Raw genomic sequence first — 17,632 nt, forward strand, 5'->3', positions numbered from 1 at the left:
ATACATTCTCCCTTCTTATGTGTATTGGTCTCTTGATTGTATCTCTATATAGGTAAGAGCTTGATTGCTTATAATCCTTACTGAGGTTATTTCTGGGGTATCATAAAAACAAATCTAGGGAATTTCAAGGGGAAAATAATCATATTCCCACTAAAATATAGTCAAATGGATATTCTACAAGAGTATCAGCTTCATAGAAAATTATATAAAGGTGTTTGTAATAACTTATCCTCCTATCATTCTAGCTTTTTCATTCTTTTCTTTATTCTTACTGAAATGATTTTTGTCTCCATCAGAACATCTCCCCCCTAGGTCCTCTATATTTCTGGAGACTCTTGGTTTCACCTGTCTATGTATCCAGCTTAGATCTCTAAGTCAGGCATTTCAAACACAAATTTTTAGCTTATCACAACATTTCACATGCTGATGCTTTGATATAGTTGATGTAGTTTCTTACACAATGATGCCTAATCTGGCTCCAGCTCTCTTGTTCTCATGTGGGCTTCTATACACCTGTGTCTAAAGCAATACCTGTTAGTTCACTAGCCTCCTTGCTGGTGAATATTTCTCTAGGGCCAATGCACTGCTGATAGTTTCAGAACATTGTTCAACCGTCTTTTGACAAATTTGGCAATAAATAATCATATTCACCACACCTATAAGCTGTCATTCAGACCATGGTATGATGAGTTGCTTTGGCCATAGTCTGTTATACCCCCTAGCACAAAACCTCTAAGGTCTGTTTCCTTTTCTGCCTTTGTATCTTCCTGGATTTGAAACACAAAATGTGTAAAATAAAACAGAGTTTTAAAAAGTTGTATTTTCTTCACTGAACTTTCTAACCTACTTTATTTGTTTCTGTTATCACCATACAAACAGTAGTCTGAATTCTATACAGTAGTCATTTCTAATGCAATGTAAAGACTGTGTTTTAGGCCTAGTCATTCTGGGTGCCCATCCTCACTCACTCTGTCACTTGTTGGCTAGTAGCTTTGGAAATTTATTTTATCTTTATATTTTAGTTTCCACATCTATAAAATGGGGTAATATATAAGAATATTTACTAGGTTACTGTGGGAATCACATAAGCCACTATGGATTCACAATTTAGAATAGTGTCTGTACCTTAGTTACCCCTGCACAAATGTTAGGTGCTATTTTCATCACTTTCCTGTGTACTCTATTTCCAGCTTGTTCAGCAAATTTTCTTAAAAGTTCCTTCTTTTCCATTCTCACTGCCAGCACCATGATTCAAACCTTCATGACCTTTCACCTGAATTATTTAATAGACTCCTAACTCCTATTTCTGTTCTCATTTAATTGTAAACCCTAATCAATTTAGGATGTTGCATTGAAAAACCTTTATCTTGAAATACTTTGGCTGGGAGAGGTGCAGCAATGACATAAAAGTGAGAGTTTTGTATTCAGATTTTCTGAAGACAAAAATTCCAGCGGTACTTCAAAGCAACCCTATGGTGAAGAAATTGCAAGTGAGGACGCCAATCAAGAAGCAATATGGAGAAGAAACAAGATGGCAATGGAGTAGGCAGACGTACCAACTTCCACCTCCCAGAACCAAAGTGGATTACAAACTAATTTTAAGAACCATCATCTGGAAAAAACAACTTTGGACTAAACTAAGAGGACTCTTCAACCAAGGAACGCTAAAGAAGGCACACTGAGACTGGTAGGAAAAGCGAGAACACAAAGAGGGCTGCCCAGCTCCCTGGAGCAAATGGTAGCCAGGAGAGACTCGCGTCTCGGGAAGTGAGTTTAGCAGGAAGAGGAGGATTCTGAGTCCCAGAAACAAAGCTCCAGCCTGCAGCACCAGAGCCTAGAAGAGGCGTATGGACAGTATATAGCTGGAAACAAGACAGGATAGTGTTTGTGAGAAAGAGACTGATTTCTAAGACCCAGGATTCTTCTTAAAAGGACTGAGCAGAAAACCTCTCTCACAACCACTCACCCGGGGCTCCAGGGGACAGGGAGAGAGAAGAGGACCGGAGTAGCAGGTAGAGGAGGCACAGGAAGAAACATTTTGAGAGACAGCCACCCTAACCTCTGGGACAAGTCACTCCCCAAATCTGAAGTGAATATTTCCCCTGGAAACAGCAATACCAGCAAAGGGAAGCAGGACACCAGCCAAAAAAGCTCTCCTGCTGCACTCAGAGCAGAGTTGCTTACAAAGAGGGAGCTTTTGGGACTACAATAGTGAGTCTTAGGGTCTGAGCTGCAGCGCCCCCACCCACACCTCTGAGGGATCGCCGGAGAGCTGGCGGTGGCAGGACGCGGAAGCATGGTTGGGTCAGCAAGGGCGGAAGCCGGCTGGCCACCACTGAGGCCCAGGTGTGAACTCAGTCTCACCCAGCTGGGGAGGAAGGGGCATGCAAAAGTGGTCAAGCACAGCTGCGAGCCGTCTGTAATCCAGCCTATGGGGGAAGGGCAGGAGCCCCGGAAGGGGTGGAGACCTGCCCTTCAGCAAGGGGGCAGGAGCACAGCCCTACCCCGCGTGCGGAACCAGGCTTGTGGCATGACATGGGAGCTGGCTCCTCCCACAGGGCTGGAGCCAAAAGCCCAGAAGAGGTGGAGTCCTGCTACTGAGTGTGGACATGCAGCCTGGCCCGGCCTGTGGAGCCAAGGCTTTCAGCCGTCCCATGAGCAGGCTCCTCCTGCAGGGGTGGGCCAAAAGCCTGGAATCAGGCAAGACCCACAGCTGAGCAAAGGTGCTCAACCCTGTCCTCAGGGGCGAGCATAATGCCACCCGTGGGGGTGGGGCTTGTACACCCAAGAATGTGATCACAGTCACTCCCGTGAAGGAGAGGCAGAAACCACAGCAACAGCCCCAGTGGGCAGGCACCGGCAATGCCCATACCCCAAATGTCCTAGGCAACAACAGCAGAAGGGTGGCGGGCCTGCAGACAGACCACACCTAGGGAACACAGAGGCCACACCCAGTGGACTCCAGAGGCCAAAACTTTCTTTTACACAGACAAAATGAGAAAGAAAAGTAATGCAACACTGAATCAACAGGGAATCAAGAGAAAACCCCAGAAAAGGACCTGAATGAGTCAGATATAACCAAATTACCAGATGCAGAGTTTAAAATAATGATTATTAGGATGCTAAAATATATTAGAACAATAGATGGTCATTATGAACACCTTAATAAAGAGATAGCAAATATAAAAAAGGACTTTGAAATAATAAAAACGAATCAGTCATAAATGACAAATACAATATCAGAAATGAAGAATACAATGGAAGGAATTAAAAGCAGGATGGATGAAGCTGAGAATCAAATCAGAGAGTTAGAGGACAAGACAAATAAAGGCACGGAAGCAGAGCAGAAAAAAGAAAAGAGACTCAAAAAGTCAGAGGAAATTCTAAGAGAGCTCTGTGACAACATGAAGAGAAATAACATTCGCATCATAGGGGTTCCTGAAGAAGAGAAAGAACAAGGGATAGAGACTTTGTTCAAGCATATCATAGCTGAAAACTTCCCTCAATTAAGGCAGGAAAACATCTCACAAGTTCAAGAAGCACAGAGAACTCTATTAAAGAGAAACCCAAAGAAATCTACACCAAGACACATCATAATTAAAATACCAAAGCTAAGTGATAAAGAGAAAATATTTAAAGCTGCTAGAGAAAAAAAGACTATCACCTACAAAGGAGCCCCCATAAGGATGACTTCTGACTTCTCAACAGAAACACTTGAGGCCAGAAGGGAATGGCAAGAAATATTCAACGTAATGCAGGATAAGAGCCTACAACCAAGACTACTTTATCCAGCAACACTATCATTTAAAATTGAAGGAGAAATAAAAAGCTTTCCAGACAAAAAAAGTCAAGGAATTCACTACAACCAAACCAAGGCTGCAAGAAATGCTAAGGGGCCTGTTGTAAACTGATCAAAGGAGAAAAAGAATATAGCAAAAGAGGAATACAGTTTTAAAGAATGAAATGGCAATAAACAATTACATATCAATAATAACCTTAAATGTAAATGGATTAAATGATCCAATCAAAAGACATAAGGTAGCTGCGTGGATAAGAAAACAGGACCCATACATATGCTGTCTACAAGAGACACACCTTAAAACAAAAGATGCACATAGAATGAAGGTAAAAGGATGAAAAAATATTTCAAGCAAATGGAAATGGAAAAAAAACTGGGGTAGCAATACTTATATCAGATAAAATGGACTTTAAAACAAAGAATCTAATAAGAGATAAAGAAAGTCACTACATAATGATAAAGGGAGCAATCCAACAGGAAGATATAACCGTTATAAATATCTAGGCACCTAATATGGGAGCACCTAAATATATAAAGCAGACTTTGATGGATTTAAAGGGCGAGCTGAACAGAATACTATAATAGTAGGGGATTTTAATACCCCACTAACATCACTAGATAGATCCTCAAGAAAGAAAATTAACAAAGAAACAGCAGACTTAAAGGACACACTAGATTAACTCGATTTAATGGATATCTTCAGAACCTTTCACACTAAAGCAGCAGAATATACATTCTTTTCAAGTGCTCATGGTACATTCTCTAGGACAGACCACATGTTAGGGCACAAAAGTGGTCTCAACAAATTTAAGAAGATTGAAATCATATCAAGCACTTTCTCTGATCATAATGACATGAAACTAGAAATGAACCACAACAGAAAAGCTTAAAAACTCTCAAACATATGGAAAATAAATAGCAGGTTGCTAAATAATGAATGGATTAAGAATGAGATCAAAGAAGAAATAAAAAAATTCCTAGAAACGAATGACAATGAGCATACAACAACTCAAAATTTATGGGACACAGTGAAAGCAGTACTGAGAGGGAAGTTCATAGCACTACAGGCACACTTTAAGAACCTAGAAAAAGCTCAAATAAACAACTTAACCCTACATCTAAAAGAACTAGAAAAAGAACAGCAAGTAAAGCCCAAATGTAGTAGAAGGAAGGAAATAATAAAGATCAGAGCAGAAATAAATGACATAGAGGCTAAAGAAACAATACAGAAGATCCATCAAACTAAGAGCTGGTTCTTTGAAAAGGTAAACAAGATCGATGAACCTTTAACCAGACTCACCAAGAAAAAAAGAGAGGACTCAAATAAATAAAATTAGAAATGAGAGTGGAGAAATAACAACTGACACAACAGAAATACAAAATATTATAAGAAAATACTATGAAGAACTGTATGCCAAAAAGCTAGACAACTTAGATGAAATGGACAAATTCCTTGAAACACACAATCTTCCAAAAATCAATCTGGAAGAATCAGAAAACCTAAACAGACTGATTACACCAAATGAGATTGAAACAGTTATCAAAAAACTCCCAACAAAGAAAAGTCCTGGGCCATATGGCTTCACAAGTGAATTCTACCAAATATTCAAAGAAGAAATAAATCCTATCCTCCTCAAGCTATTTCAAAAAATTCAAGAGGAAGGAAGACTTCCAAGCTCCTTTTATGAGGCAAGCATTATTCTGATTCCAAAACCAGGCAAAGACAACACAAAGAAATAAAATTATAAACCAATATCCTGATGAATATAGATGCTAAAATCCTTAACAAAATATTAGCAAACCAGATACAACAATATATGGAAAAATCATACACTATGATCTAGTGGGATTTATTCTGGGGAGTCAAGGCTGGTACAATATTCACAAATCAATCAATGTGATTTATCACATAAACAAAAGCAAGGAGAAAAACCACATGATAATTTCAATAGATGCAGAAAAAGCATTTGATAAAATCCAGCACCCGTTCATGATCAAAACTCTCAGCAAAGTGGGAATACAGGGAACATACCTCAACATGATAAAAGTCATCTGAAAAACCCACAGCCAACATCATACTCAAATGGACAAAAATGAAAAGCAATCCCCTTAAGATCAGGAACAAGGCAGGAGTGCCCCCTTTCACCACTCTTATTCAATATATTCTTGGAAGTCCTAGCCATGACCATCAGACAAGAAGAAGAAATAAAAGACATTTACGTTGGAAAAGAAGAAGTAAAACTATCATTATTTGCAGATGATATGATATTGTATATAGAAAACCCTAAAGTCTCAGTCGAAAAACTACTGGACCTGATAAATGAATTCAGCAAAGTAGCAGGATATAAAGTTAATACTTAGAAATCAGAGGCATTTTTATATGCCAACAATGAACAGTCAGAAAGAGATATTAAGGAAACAATCACTATTGTCTCCTTCACTATTACAACCAAAAAAATAAAGTACCTAGGAGTAAATTTAACCAAGGAGACTAAAGACTTGTATTTGGAAAATTATAAAACATTGATAAAAGAAATCAAGGAAGATACAAACAAGTGGAAGCATATACCTTGCTCATGGTTAGGAAGAATAAACATCATTAAAATTTCTATATTACCCAAAGCAATCTATAAATTCAATGCAATACCAATGAAACTACCAATGGCATACTTCAAAGATATAGATCACATATTTCAAAAATTTATATGGAACCAAAAAAGAACACAAATAGCCTCAGCAATCTTAAAAAAGAAGAATGAAGTGGAAGGTATCACATTTCCTGATATCAAGTTATACTACAAGGCCATTGTACTCAAAACAGCCTGGTACTGGCATAAGAACAGGCATATAGACCAATGGAACATAACAGAGAACCCAGGAATAAACCCACAGCTCTATATGGACAACTGATATTTGACAAAGAAAGTAAGAGCATACAATGGAGTAAAGACAGCCTCTTTAATAAATGGCGCTGGGAAAATTGGACAGCTACCTGCAAAAAAATGAAACTAGACCACCAACTTACACCATTCACCAAAATAAACTCAAAAGGAATAAAAGACTTAAATGTAAGTCATGAAACCATAAACATCTTAGAAGAAAACATAGGCAATAAACTCTCCGACCTCTCTCGCAGCAATATATTTGCCAATTTATCTCCACGGGGAAGTGAAATAAAAGACAGGATAAACAAATGGGACTTTATTAAACTAAAAAGCTTTTGCACAGCTAAATAACAGAATAAAAAGACAAACTACAAAATGGGAGAACATATTTGACAATACATCTGATAAGAGGTTAATAATCAAAATTTATAAAGAACTTGTAAATCTCAACACCAGGAAGACAAACAATCCAATCAAAAAATGGGCAAAAGTAATGAATAGACACTTCTCCAAAGAGGACATACAGATGACCAATAGGCATATGAAAAAATGCTCCACATCACTAATCATTAGAGAAATGCAAATTAAAACCACAATGAGTTATCATGTCATACCCGTCAGAATGGCGCTCATCAACAAAACAACACAGAATAAGTGCTGGCGAGGATGTGGAGAAAAGGGAACCCTTCTGCACTGCTGGTGGGAATGCAGACTGGTGCAGCCTCTGTGGAAAACAGTATGTAGATTCCTCAAAAAATTGAAAATCGAACTGCCTTTTGACCCAGCTATCCCACTTTTAGGAATATACCCCAAGAACACCATAGAACTGCTCCAAAAAGAGAAATGCACCCCCATGTTTGTGGCAGCATTATACACAATAGCAAAGATCTGGAAACAACCCAAGTGTCCATCAGAGGACGAGTGGATTAAAAACTTTGGCACATATATACTATGGAATACTACTCAGCCATAAGAAATGATGACATCGGATCATTTACAATAACATGGATGGACCTTGATAACATTATACAAAGTGAAATAAGTAAATCAGAAAAAACTAAGAACTATATGAATCCATATATAGATGGGACATAAAAATGAGACTCAGAGACATGGACAAGAATGTGATGGTTATGGGGGGGGGAGATGGGTGAGGAAGGAGAGAGAGGGGGTGGGGGAGGGGAGGGGCCCAAAGAAAACCAGAGAGAAGGTGATGGAAGAAAATTTTACTTTGGGTGAGGGGTATGCAGTATATTCAAATGTCAAAATAATGTGGAGAAGTTTTCTCTCAACATATATACCCTGATTTATCAATGTCACTGCATTACATTTAATAATAAATTAAAGAAAAACCTTTATCTTAGTTAAGAACACTGTATTTGGTGAGATCATGGTCTTACAGAAAAATATATAATTTTGTATATATTGTATAATTGTGTATAAGTATGTATATATTTCTGTATGTGTGTGAAATAGTAAAAGTGAAATCAACTGCATTCTAACCAAATTAGATAGTCATGGTTATTAAAACTGCTCATGTTAACCATCTTTTTGGCACCTTCCTCAATTGATTAAAAAAACTACTGAAGCATGTAATATACTCACGTATATACTTATATAATTTTAAATGATAGAGCCTCTATGCTCTTTTAAAATTTGTTAACCAGTTTGCATATGTGTGTGTATGTGTGTGTATACACAAAGGGGATCCTCAAGTTATGACGGTATCAACATACGGCATTTTGAGTTTATGATGCTCACTTTCATAAATCTGAAAAAAAATTGAGACATGAGAGTTTCAGTTTATGCTGTTAGCGTTGTACTTACGGACTATGTGGGTGAGTAGTTTGGTTGCATGGGGCAGAAGAATACACATTAACATGGCATGTTTGTGTTTTTCTGTTCTAGGTCATGATTTTACAGCTGTGTTAGGATATGGAAGTGACTTAGGCTAGGAAGTGTTTTCACTTACACCAAATTGAGTATGACAGTGTTGTAGGAACAGAATTGTGCTGTAACATGAGGGCCCTGTGTGTGTTTGTATGTGTACACATATATATCCCTATGTATTTTTTTTTTACTTTATCTTCTCTTCATAAATTGAGATTTTTTACATCATATACTTGTTCCTGTTTTATACGAGAGGGATCAATTTGGTTGGTGTTCTTTTGTTTAAAAGAGTTGACCTGAAATGAAGCTAAATGTGAGTTTTTAAAAATTGATATACATATGCTTCAAGTTGTTGAAAAATCATCAGTATTGAAACCATTTTGTGTAAGGTATGATTTTCTTCTTCTGATGTGTTTCCCTCATTATCAGCTAGCTGTTCTTGAATGCCAGTGTTTTTATCTTCTCTGCTCTAAGTAATGTCAGAATCTAGCTGAAATACCCTATGTTGATTTGATTTACCTTAAGTTGTTATGAATTCACTGTAAACTAACTTTGAGTTTAGCTCACATTTATCTTAGACACATGAGACTATGGCATCACCTCTTTTCCCATGCGACACTCTAGAGTCTCTTAAAATAACCACTAGTCTTTAATTCCAGATTACATGACATCCATATTATGAAATTTTCATTGATGCCATGTCATTCACCTTCCACTTAAATCAAGAAATAAGTTTTAAACTATAGAATTTACATATTATGTCTCTATTATAGCACTTACATTCTGCCTCAGTTCTAGCTCTTTGTATGCATATTTTAAGTACTTTGTTACCATCTTGAGTAAAGGACCATATTTGATTGACCAGCTACAAACAAAATACAGAGGAGTGCAATCTCATACAGGTTCTCAATTCTAAGATCAGTATTTAAAGTTAAATGGCATATTGTCAATATTACCCTGAAAAGTCACTAAAGTAATATGTAAAATCTATTATAGCATTCATGTGCTACATTAGGGGCTGACATTCAGTGTCTAGCATGTATATAACATTGAAGGTTTTCCTTCTGCATTGGATTAAGTCTCTGATTCTTCCCTTCAGCACAGATGAAGTCATTGGCTTCTATGTAAAGGCTGTGTTTTATGAAAAAATTCATGCATCTTTAAACATGCAAATCAAAAACAGCTTGGTGAGATGCTCAGACTATGAGAACTGAGAATGACTAAGGGGATTTCCTTTCTTTTCTTTCTTAAAATTATTTTTACAATACTAAGGAGCCCCAAATTCTGTCTCCTTGGTTTTTATAAAATTTGGTTGCTCATATTCACAAGAGTTTGGGTATATATATGGGTAAATACATAAAAGATGACAGAGATATAGATAGATAGGTATAAGGTTGGATAAAACTATATGAATTTTGGGGACTTTATCAAACTTTAAAACTTTGTGCATCAAAGGAAACAGCAAAATAATAAGGCAACCTTTAGAATGGGAGAAAATAATTGCAAATAGTACATCTGAAAAGGATTACTATTTATAATATACAAAAAACTCCTACATCTCCATAACATCAATAAAAAAGAAACCTGATTGAAAAATAAGCAAAGCCCTGACCTATGGTGGCTCAGTGGATAAAGCATCAGCCTGGAACACTGAGGTCGCTGGTTTGAAACCCTGGGCTTGCCTGGTCCAGGCACATATGGGAGTTAATGCTCCTTGTTCTGCCCCCGTTCTCTCTCTCTGTGGCTCTCTCTTCTCTCTGAAGTGAATAAATAAAATGTTTAAAAAAATAAGAAGAAAAATAAACAAAGGAGTTGGATACACATTTATTCAAAGATATATAAATGGTTATAAAGCATACGAAAAGATGGTTAACATCACTATTATTGAAGAGATACAAATAAAACTACAGTGAGATAGCACTTAAAATCTATTAATGTGGCTACTGTGCAAAAATCACAAATAACAAGGATCGATGAGGATGTGGAGAAATGAAAACTTTTGCACACTGTTGGTGGGACTGTAAAACGATCCAGAGGCTTAGGAAAACAGTATGGAATTTTCATTAAACAGTTGAAAATATAAGTACCACATGATCCAGCAAGCCTACTTTTGGTATATAAAGTCATTCTACCTTATCCATGGTTTCGCTTTACTTGGTTTCAGTTACCCAAGGTCAACTGTGGTCCAAAAATATTAAATGGAAAATTCCAGATATAAAAATTTCTTAGATTAAATTGAGTGCCTTATTGGAACACATGATGAAGTCTTGTGCCATCCTGAAATGTATACCCTATGGATAAGGGGGGACTACTATATATTTAAAAGACTTGAAAACAGGATCTTGAAGAGATATTCATAGACCAATGTTCACCATAGAATTATTCATAGTAACCAAGAAATGTGAACAACCCCAGTGTCTATCAAAGGATAAATGGGTGAAATATGGTGTGTCTGTACAATGGAAAATTATTCATCCTTAAAAAAGAAAGAAATCCTGTCACATGCCACAATATGGGTAAACCTTGAGGACATTATGCCAAGTGAAATAACCCAGTCACAGAAGGACAAATACTGTATTATCCCACTTATAGAAATATATAATCAAATTCATAGAAACAGGTAGTAGAATGGTAGTTTCAGGGGCTGGAGAGAGGGGAAAATGAGAAACTGTTCAAAGGGCATAGGGTTTCAGCTCTGTTCTGGAGATGTTGCACAACAATGTAAATATGCATCCCAATACTGAGGTGTACACTTAAAAAGGGCTAAGATGGTACATTTTATGTTACATGGTTTTTCCCAAAATTAAAAATGATTTAAAAAATACTATATAGTTTAAATAACCAGTTTAAATTGAGGGTGACTGACATTATATAATATACTGGCTCAGTTTAAGATATTATTCAAGAAAGGTTTCAATATAAGAAACATTGTTAAAATTGCAGACGTTTTTATCTTACAGACTTTCATTCAAATCCATGTTCTGCTACTGACTGGCTCTATGACCGAAAATGCTAGTTTTTCTGAGCATAAATTTCATCTAAAGCTAATTTGGATTAAAAATAGTATGTACCAGCAGGAGCTTGAAATGACATGTTGGGTTTAGCACATGGCAAGCACTCAGAAAAGGTTTATTATTACTATCGATGGTTCCATTTAAAAATAAATATTTGTAACATCATGTAAGTTTAAGGCGTCTTTGTTAAAACATGCATCTGTAACTTCTTTACTTAATTCATATTTGGAAGATAGGCAGGAATTACTTTTCTTTACTGTGTTTGAAAGAACATTAAGACATGAAATACTTGATTATTTACTTGAATCAGGATTGAAACACTTGGCTAGTTGAAGCGCTTCTGGGAATGAGAAGAGGGCGCCTCTCTGAGGGACTGAGCTGGATTTCTGAATTGAGTCTTTCAGGAAGAAGGGGCTTCTCTGCCTATTTTCCATGAATTTTTATTTTTTTCATAATAAATTGCCTTGAATCTGATACATGTTAAGTAATATCTCTTATTTTTTCATTACTTAAAAAAATGAAGTCTTAGAACATTTTCATCTTTCTTATTCCTCTTGTATACTTTCTGTTGGACACTTGAAACTTTCTTTTCTTATTTATTTTCCTATTAGATGTACTATACAATAGCCTTTGTTATGTTTATAATTCCATTTCTTATGTTTCAAATATTATAAATACCCTCTTGAATTCTGGGAAAATTTAGCATTATTTTATTGTTCACTCTCTCACAAAGGGTTCTTCACTTTGCAAGAATGTTCTTACTAAATTATCTCCACAGACACTCGCTTCACTTTCTTAAGAGGGATTTTTTTCAAAGGCTGTCTTTCTTTTTCCTTTCCTTTTATTTTCTATATGTTTTACATCCTTTTAGGAATTTGCTCTTTCCGTCAAAATGTAAATTTTTAAAATGGACTGCTCATTGCTCTCCTGGTTCTCGCCTTGAGGTCTCTCATGTCCGACCTTCCGAAAGCGCATTAGCTCACTGCCTGGGAAGTCTTCTGCCCTGGGAGCCGCTGACTCAGTTCCTTTACTTCTTTCCAAGGAGTCTGAACATATTGAACGTTATTTTCCTTTCAGTCAGTTCCAAGATGATGTTTGCCTCTGCTTAAGTGTATTTTCTCTCGGCTACTGGAAACTTCTGTTTTGAAAATTGCTCCTCGGTGCATTTGGGAGGAAGTTGCCAAGTTTCTTTCTTTCTTTCTTTTTTTTTTTTTTTTTTTTTTTTACAGAGACAGAGAGAGAGTCAGAGAGAGGGATAGACAGGGACAGACAGACAGGAGATGAGAAGCATCAATCATCAGTTTTTCGTTGCGACACCTTAGTTGTTCATTGATTGGTTGCTCATATGTGCCTTCAGCAGACTGAGTAATCCCTTGCTCGAGTCAGCGACCTTGAGTCCAAGCTGGTGAGCTTTCCCTCAAACCAGATGAGCCCGCACTCAAACTGGTGACCTCGGGGTCTCAAACCTGGGTCCTCGGCATCCCAATCCGATGCTGTATCCACTGCGCCACCATCTGGTCAGGTGCCAAGTTTCTTTTTGTGCTTAAATTTGTTTTTCAGTTCCTGAAAATGTGACAGAACTTCTACCCTTTTCTGACGTTCTTCTTCCTCAGGTTTCACCTCACCCTCCTAGCATCCCTCTGCCATGTTGTCTCTCCATTCCAGGTCACTTCAAATATACTATTGTTCTGAATGCTTAAATCTACCTGAACCATCCACTGTCTTTTTCCAATGTAGCGAGAGTTGTATTTTCATTAACTATGCATGATATGTCATTCTGTAAAAACAAATGACTACACATTCTGGAAACTTAAGCAACTAAATTTCATTCTTTTTCTTTTATACCTGATCTACTTCATCTGCTTTTTTCATCCTTGTATAAAAATTGTGCTTTAAACTGACTGAATGTGGCACAGTGGGTACAGCATTAACCTGGGATGCTGAGGACCCAGGTTCAATACCTGATAGTTGCCAGATTGAGCACAGGCTCGCCAGCTTGGGAGCAGGCTCACCAGTTTGAGCACAGGCTCACTGGCTTGAGCATAGGGTCATCAACATCATCCTATGGTCGCTGGCTTGAGACTAACAGTCTCTGGCTTGAAGCCCTAGGCCACTGGCTTGAGCAGGGGTTCACTGGCTCTGCTGGTGCCTCCTGGTCAAGACATGTTTGAAAAGCAATAAAAAAAAAACCAAATGAGTTGGTACTTCTCATCTTTCTCCCTTCCTGTCTATCTCTCTCTCTTGCTTAAAAAACAATTGTGCTTTAATGACTCCACAGAAACTCATGGTGGAAATGTGGCTTTACATAGTAATCACTGTTATGGGAATTTTAAGTGTTTATTGGTGCTGTGAATTTTAAGTTTTATGAATCATGTAAAGAATATAGTGTAGTGGAAAGATGACCGAGCATGTATTCAGAAGATGCCAGTATTTGCTGTTAGTGTTCTTGTCAACTTGACTTTGACTTTTCAGTAACTCTTCTGATTCTGTTTTGTTATTTCTAAAATGGTAAATTAATAACACCTATTCCCAAAGGTGTGCTTCAAATGAGTTAAAAATCATGTGATTAAAAATTGTAAATTGGTACATAACAGGTACAGATTATTCTTATGTTGACCTCAAAGCATGGAGATGCAAGTGTGTCAAGCACATAAAAATGTAAATTACAAATAGAGAATGTGACTAGAACAGTATAAGAATTTTATTTATTCAGCTTTCAATAGAAAATCAGGACTTTTCTTAAAATGCTGAAATTTGCATCCTGGGTTTTATGTAATAAAAGAAAATTTCTAGGTAACCCGGTGAATATTTGAGTATGTGAGGCAAGTGGGTTACATTTACTTTTTTGTTCTGAACCAAATATCATATCCCGGAATACTACAGGTGTGGGGAGTTCACAGTTTCTATCTCTGATTGGATTGGTATTCTGCTGTGATTCATGGGGAAACCCCGTTGGCCTGCATGAACGTGTGGTAGCATGTGTTGTTCAAGATCAGGTTCTGTGTGAAAACCCTTTGCTTCCTTGTGTGAGGAGCCATCATGCTCCCACAGGAAGGTGATTTCACAGTTTTAGATCTACCTACATGTCTAATTGCATAAGTGTTTTAACCTTTAAAAATACTGCATGGCAAACCCACATATAGAATCACTAGAAACAATATTAAAAGGACTTATTATCCCCTTTTATTCACTTTTGGAAACTGCTGAATTACTCTGCCATTTTAAATCATTAATTAATGAAGACCATTTGATGAACAACATATGGTGGGTAAAGCTACAATTTTCTATTCTTTTGAAAATTGAATTTGAATTGTTAATTTGAGTCCAACATTTCTTTATTCTGTTCATTGAGTTGTCTTCTAGAATCATGGTAACCATCTGTATAGTCAAGTTGCTTATATAGGGTGATATTAGCTGTTTCCTAAGACAGTACCTTGGCTCCATAACGTACAACCAAATTTACTTATTATGTGTTTTTTACTTTACCTCCTAATATTAAGGTTGCCTTCTTTTCTGCCTAATATATTTATTCTCCATAAACCTCTCCTCCTGGTACAAAGTTACATAATAATGCTTTTAACCCCTCTAGATTATTTATTCCTTTACCCTGTTTGTAGATAGCTATTTTGCCCATTAACTTGTTGCTCAGTCAAGCTGTACATGTTTAGTGCTTTTAATCTTTCATCACAAATCATTTTCCTCTACATCTTAATTATTCTTTTCTCATGTGTCTGAACTCCTTCCAGCTTATCTGAACCTTTTGGATAATGAGATGCCTGGATCTGAACACCAGGTGCAGTCCACCAGTCCTGTCTAGGACGCCCATGGCCTCCAGTGCTGCTATGATGCCTTCTTGTTCCTGGATGTGCTCATTAGACAGGCGAGGCCTGTCTCTACAGGCAGAGTCAAGCATGGCTGCATCTCGCCCATCCTGCAGCTCCCTTCTCGCTAATCTTTTCTCCAGAATAAAATATCTCAGCTTTCTCTTTCCCTGTCTTATATTCTTGTTTTTTAGCTCTTCTTATAATTCCTGTCTTTTCTTATTTTTTTAAAATTGCTTTTATTGAGGGAACACCGGTTAACATAATCATACATGTTTCAGGCACCCAATTCTATGACACATCTCTGTACACCATATTATGTGCTCACCCTGCCCCCAAGTCATCTTTGTCCATCAGCATTTATCTCCTTTACACCCTCCATCTTCTCCTCCCCCTCTCAGACAATCACTGTATGGTTGTTCATGTCCATGAGATTTTTTTTTGTATTTTTTTGCTCAGCCCTCCCTCTGTTTTTATTTTTTTCTTCCTGCCTAATCCATGATCTAATTCATCCATGTATTTCACTATTTCTATCTTTTTCTAACCAGTATCTTCCCACTTCTACATTTTTATACATGGTGCTAATTAGCCATTTCTGCCACACTGCATGTGCACATCAACTTCTTTCCCACCTCCATGGGCAGAGGTAGGCATGCTCCCTTACATTTTTCCAAGGACTCACTGTACTGAGTAGTTGAGAGAGGCACAAGCAGAGCAGGGACAATAGGCCAGGTACAGAAGGTCAGCAGAGCAGAAAGCCCTGGATACCTAGCAATGGGAAAAGCTGGCCTGGGACCTCGCCCCTAGGTTTCCCTGTTATATCACTGCTCATGCAGTTTGGACCCTCCCCTGAACTTTCCTCTCCTGGCATGTTGCTAGTCGGGAGGGTTAGACCCCCTTAGAAGAGGAACGAATATCAAATACATCTAGGCATCAGTTGTGCTTCAGCTTCAGGCCCAGAAAAATCAGCAAAACCAGACAAGCAATGCCATGGCTGACCTCAGAACCTTCTGCGTTAATAATGATGCCCTGCCCTGGCACTGACCAGTCAGTGGAGATCATGAGGACACACCTGGAAAGCAGATGAATATTCCATTGAGATCTTCCCTTGAAACCTCTAGGGTTTCAAGAGGTCCTCACGAGGGTCCTCAAGAGGGAGGACCAGTGTGGCTCTCTCAGGCTCTCTCAGAGCAAGACTGGGCCTTTCTCCCACCCTTCCCCCAGGCGTGTTTTCCTTGTCTCCATCTTTCTCCTGAGCTCCGAGGGCCCTTCTTCTGCCTCTGTAACTTGTTCCTGAGCCCACTTCTTCTATAGCTCACTTCTTCTTCCTCCAGGACTTTCGAAATAAACTATCTGAAATCGTTTGAGTCTCGGCTCAGAGTTCTTTCTTAGTCAGAAGGCAAGTACTGTTGTTGCTGAACCAAGGTTCGGTCTCACTCCAGCTTTTGCTGCCAATGTTACCTTTTCATTTTCTTTTTAAATCAAATCAATAAGTAGTTTGGCAATATTCTGCTGGGCATGAAACGTTAATTTTATCACAGTTGCTCAGAAAATTGAGCTATAAATATTTTAATACTATTGTTTGTGACTTAATAAAAATAACATTTAGTTCAATTTTTATTGATGTATTATATAATTTTGGGGAAAGATATCTGTGAAATAGCTACCATGTAAACTATGGCTTGTGTTTCTTAAATACTAGTTTGGTCTTCTTTCTTCCTTCACTCTGTTCTTTTCTTTCTTTCCTGCTTTCTTCCTCCAATCACATAATGGTTACTGACATCCTACCACCTGCAGGATAATGTGAGGGAGAGAATATAGCACTTACATTGCAGTCTCTGCTTTAAAAGTGGTTGATTGTGCAGCTACATCAAATCAGTTACATTCTGTAACTTTGTTCTTATACATAACATAGTGGAGTTCAAAAATGTGATGTTTAAGTGAGAATAAGACATCATTTTACTATACTTATAGGAATACTGAGAAATAAATCCCAAAGAAAGTTTTAGATCAGATTTTGGAGGACTTTAAAAGCTTGAAAAGTTGTATATAAAACAATAAAAGGTCCCCGATTTGTCTACCAAATGAATCTTATCAAAACACTTTCAGAATATGAATGTGGTTGGTGTATGAACGGTGGAGAATTGAGGTGAGGGAGACTGTCAAAGGAGCTAGGAGAGTATTATAATAGTCTAGGAATTAGATAATAAAAACAGATAAACA

The 17,632-nt window shown here is 37.6% G+C and overlaps 1 protein-coding gene across 2 annotated transcripts in view; it reads left to right on the top strand.

Moving 5' to 3' along the window:
- SEMA3D (semaphorin 3D) overlaps window positions 1–17,632 on the top strand; it is a 238,833-nt gene that overhangs the window by 24,587 nt on the left and 196,614 nt on the right. The gene's annotated exons all lie outside the window — the stretch shown is intronic.

The sequence above is a fragment of the Saccopteryx bilineata genome, chromosome 7 (assembly GCF_036850765.1).
Source record: "Saccopteryx bilineata isolate mSacBil1 chromosome 7, mSacBil1_pri_phased_curated, whole genome shotgun sequence".
In the NCBI taxonomy this organism is placed as follows: domain Eukaryota; kingdom Metazoa; phylum Chordata; class Mammalia; order Chiroptera; family Emballonuridae; genus Saccopteryx; species Saccopteryx bilineata.